Here is a 5,034-nt window from a genome sequence, read left to right as displayed (position 1 = left end):
CTCTTACACACTCACACATGTACACACACACACATCAGCTACCTACCTGGGTGACAGCTTGAACAGGAGGTAGGTCAGGCCAGTCAGCAGGAGAAAGAGAGACACAGCAACAAAGGTGTTGCCTGGCCGCCCCCAGGGTGGGATCAGAGGGCCCGTGGGCAGGAAGGGCCCAGGGCTGTGAGCAGCCTCAGTGCCAGGAGGATCCCCCCCAAACCTACCTGGCAAAAGTGCACCCTTTAGTGCCCTGGGCCAAAGTGGAAGGTTTGTGATGGGCCTTGGAGGTTTGTGTCACCTGCTGAAGGACCTTGTGTGAGCCACACTCCTGGGCCTCACTCTTCCCATCTGCCACACGGTGGGTCATAAGGTCCCTGGACCGTCTCAGCATTGCAGTGTGCAAGGGTCAGTGCAGCCCTCACTAAGGACACTGAGGTCATGTCCAGTCTCCAGGCAGGAGCACCAGCCCTGGTGTGCAGCCCTGCCACCCTCATTCCTAACAGGAGCCACTGACTACAGGTTCCCAGGAAGCCCCAGAGTTGGCAGGTGTTTGTGTCCTCCCTACAGACCTCGGACCTCGAGAGGAAGGGGGTCAACTGGGGCACGGCTGCCTCAGGGAGGGGCTTCCAGGAGGCTGAAAGGGTGCGGGGGTGAGGTGTCAGGGGAGAGGATGCCCAGCCCAGACTCTGGAAGTGCAGCAGCCATAGCAGCGGCCACCTTGTCTCTGGGGAAACTGGAAGCACACAGGCTAGCTCCACTCGCTCCACTGGCCTGTGTAACGCTCCTCCTGTGCCACGTCATCCTCCAGCATGGCCATCTGGACACGCAGCCTGGCCTCAAGGATAAAGCCAGGGTCTAGCTCAAAGGCTTCAAGTATGAGCCAGGTGTGATACTGACAATGTGATCCCTGTGCTGGGCCCGCTGTGGGGGTGGGGACAGTTGGCAGGTGCTGAAGGTGGGGCTGGGTCCCTCAGCCCTTGAGAATACACACATGCACACGCTCACATAACACACACATGAACGCACCTGTGTTCACACAGGCACACTCGCCAAGTTCACGTGCACACACACACAGAGAAGGCACACTCACACTCACACACAGATACAGCTGCGTTTGCCCACAAATACACATATGCACCCACAGGAAAACATGTCTACAGGCAACTTTCACACTCATCACACTTACATGCACACTCATATACACAAGTGTGTGCACAGAAGCAACTCACCACACTCACATACATGTACACATAGGCATGCCCATGTGCACACTCACACATACAAACACAAGGCACAGACACACTCATGTACACTTACATACAAACACAAACATGGGCACACTTGTATGTGCACACAAACACATGCACACTTACCACACTTATGTGCACACACTCACAGAGACACAGGCACACTCACCCTACTCACATACACACACACGAAGCGCACACATGTGCATGTCAGCATGTGTGTGCGCACACACACACCTGGCTCCAGTTCCTCCCCTCCTCATCACTCCAAGTTGGCCTCGCCTTATTTAGAGTGGGGAGTCTGCCCTGGACTGCTGCTCCCACGAGAGAGGCCCCCAGGAGAGAAGCCAGCCAAAGTGTCACCTCCCAGGCCTCTTCCTGCCTCTTGAAGGCCAGCTCATAGCTGAAAAGTGTGCTCATTGACTCCAAGGCGGACTGAGGCTCCAGGTCAGGGTGCAGTGGCCAGAGCTGACGTGCTCTGCAAGTCAGAGAGTGGGTCCAGCTTCACGGGAACAGAGAGAATCCATGTAAGGCTGAAGCCCCATGGGTCTGGGTGTGTCAGTCAGCACACCCAAGACTGGGGATCTGAAAGATTCCCAAGGGGCATGGTCAAGACCCTCTCAGACCAGACACCTCACTGGGAGACTGGTCCAGAAAAGCCCCAGGCGGGACAGGACAGCAGTGACTTCCTCTGGCCCCTGCACTAACCATGTGGACCCTCCCTTCCCAGGGGCCAAGCCTGCCCCCAGCCCTGGATCTCACTGGGCAGGGACTGACCCTCCCTTCCCAGGGGCGAAGCCTGGCCCCAGCCCTGGACCTCACTGGGCAGGGACTGACCCTCCCTTCCCTGGACCTCACTGGGCAAGGACTGACCCTCCCTTCCCAGGGGCCAAGCCTGGCCCCAGCCCTGGATCTCACTTGGCAGGGACTGACCCTCCCTTCCCAGGGGCCAAGCCTGCCCCCAGCCCTGGACCTCACTTGGCAGGGACTGACCCTCCCTTCCCTGGATCTCACTGGGCAGGGACTGACCCTCCCTTCCCTGGATCTCACTGGGCAGGGACTGACCCTCCCTTCCCTGGACCTCACTGGGCAGGGACTGACCCTCCCTTCCCTGGACCTCACTGGGCAGGGACTGACCCTCCCTTCCTGGACCTCACTGGGCAGGGACTGACCCTCCCTTCCCTGGACCTCGCTGGGCAGGGACTGACCCTCCCTTCCCTGGACCTCACTGGGCAGGGACTGACCCTCCCTTCCCTGGACCTCACTGGGCGGGGACTGACCCTCCCTTCCCTGGACCTCACTGGGCGGGGACTGACCCTCCCTTCCCTGGACCTCACTGGGCGGGGACTGAGAACACTCACTGGGCCACAGGGGTCACAGGCTGCAGGGCCTTTCTCCCAGCCTCCAGGAAGCCAGGATGTTCTTGCCAAGGGGCCCTGCCCCAGGCCTATAGCTGCTGTTCACCGTGTCTCCAGGGCAGGTACTACAGGTCCACCAGGCTGACCTGATCCCTCCCGGACACGCGGTGGTAGAAAGTGATGATGAAATTATCAGATGGCAGGAGTGCTCCCTTGGGCGGCAGCACTATGGTGCACTCACTGCCCTGCCAGATGCACTTCTGTGTGCCACCAGGAGCCTGGTTGCTGAAAAGGGCATGTGTTAGCACCACGGGGCTGCTACACTATCCTGGTGCAGCTGCTGCAATCCTCACCCTCATCCCTGTCTAGATAGGCATGGCCCTCCACCCTCACCTGATGAAGGGGAGCCAGCGGCTGGAGCCCTGGCCCAGCTCTGGGGCAGACCAGTGGCAATCAGTCCTGAGAATGTTGTTGGTGAGGCAGGTGAAGGTTCCAGCCCTTGGCCCTGGAGACAGTGACAGCTGGGAGCCCACAGTGAGTGCTTCAGAAGAGAGCTGAGTTGGGGGGTTGGGGGAGATCCAACAGCTGACATCCTAGCAGGGCAGTCACCAGTGAATGATCCCACAATCTGTCCAGGGAAGCACTGGGAGGCCTGGGAAGTGGTGGGCTCTGACCCATGGTACATGGGCAAGTCAGAACCAGAGAGGTGTCAAGAGGGTGAAGGAAGGGTCGGTCCAGGGACCGGAGGTAGGGAGGTAAAGGAAGGGAGACTAGAGACAGAGGTCCAGGCTGACCCCTAGAGGACATGCCCTAGCACAGTTTGGGCCAAACCTTTCCCTAGGGGCTCGACATCAGACAACCCAATCCCCTAAACATACCCTAGTTCTCCACCCACCTCATACAGACACTAGTGCCTAGCCGTCACCTCATCCATCCCCCGAGACAGAGACTCCCGAGCAGACACAGGTGCAGACACAGGTGCAGGCCAGGAGCCAGGTGCCCATGTCTCGCCTCAGGGCCTCACTCTCCAAGGTCCAGCCTGCAAGGGGCTGGGCTGAGGGCCTGTGCGAGCCATCCCTCTCTGGAGGGGTGCTCCCCATGAATTGCTCCCCAGCAGAGTGCTCAGTGGGTCTCCATCTGCACTCACACAGTGTCCTGTGAAAGACGCTGGGCACCACTGCCCAGGGTTTACTGATAAGGAACTGAAGCTCAGAAAGGCCACTTGACCCTGCCAAAGACTCATGATTGCAGGCTGTAAGATGCACCCTCAAACTTAGATCCTGGACTCTGACTCAGCTAGATCTCCACGTCTGCCAAGAAGGCTCCTCTGTGGGACAGGCATCCTCTGCCAGCCCATCCCCTGTCCTGGGCCCATCCTGCAGGGGAGTCAGGATTGGGGGAACCACTCACTACCGACAACCACCACAGGTGCATTTTCTACTTTAATTCTCACAACAGCTCTGTAATGGAGAAGCACTGTCCCCGTTCACAAGCAAGGAGCTGAGTCCCAGGAAGGGAAGGAGGAGAAATCACTTGCCCAGGGTCACATAGACAACCTCTATGCATTTATTTATTTACTTATTTATTTATTTATTTTTGAGACAGAGTCTCCCTCTGTTGCCCAGGCTAGAGTGCAGTGGCGTGATCTCAGCTCACTGCAACCTCCAACTCCTGGGTTCAAGCGATTCTCCTGCCTCAGCCTCCCAAGTAGCTGGGATTACAGGTGCCCGCTGCCACACCCAGTTAATTTTTTTGTATTTTCAGTAGAGGCAGTTTCACCGTGTTGGCCAGGCTGGTCTCGAACTCCTGACCTCAAGTGATCCACCTGCCTCGGCCTTCCAAAGCGCTGGGATTACAGGCGTGAGCCACCGTGCCCGGCCTCTATGCATTCTTTCTCCCTTTTGGGTTCTTACATAAAGACCCATCCCAGGATCTGCCCCAGGAAGGTGGACAAGGGTGGCAGCAGGGTATCTATGCAACAGATGGCACTTCCTGAATTCTATCTGTTGCACCCCTGTTCTAAGGTACCTCCAAAGGAGAGCACCACCAGAAGGACGAAGACCCCCCTGCTGGAGTGTAAGGCCTGGGTCCCAGGATCTCTGGGGGAGCCAGAGGTTGGCTGGAGATGAGGCGCTGGGTGTCAGGAAGTTCTTGGGTGTGGGAAGGCTACTGATGCCCCATCACCCCATTTGCAGCTCCAGATGATACATCCATAGCCCATAGGCAGGAAGCAGGGCCAGCCTGGTTACAAAAGGCTGATTAGTGATAAGGAGAAGAAAAAAAACAGACATACACGCAGGCTGCAGGGTGCACACTCTTAAGGAACCTGCACACCCTCAACGGGCATCAGGCATTACTCTAACCCCACTCTGCCCCACTCCCGGTAGCGTATCCAGGTACCCATAGGACAGTCCCCTGTTAAAACTGATGATCAG

At 57.7% G+C, this 5,034-nt stretch overlaps 1 pseudogene; it reads right to left on the bottom strand.

Moving 5' to 3' along the window:
* Positions 1 to 3,630, bottom strand: LOC100446241 (interleukin-9 receptor-like; annotated as a pseudogene).
* Between the last annotated feature and the right edge of the window lie 1,404 nt (positions 3,631 to 5,034).

The sequence above is a fragment of the Pongo abelii genome, chromosome 13 (genome assembly GCF_028885655.2).
Source record: "Pongo abelii isolate AG06213 chromosome 13, NHGRI_mPonAbe1-v2.0_pri, whole genome shotgun sequence".
Classification (NCBI taxonomy): Eukaryota; Metazoa; Chordata; class Mammalia; order Primates; family Hominidae; genus Pongo; species Pongo abelii.
The sequence above is the reverse complement of the archived record's forward strand: the minus strand, read 5'-3'. Positions and strand labels throughout refer to the sequence as shown.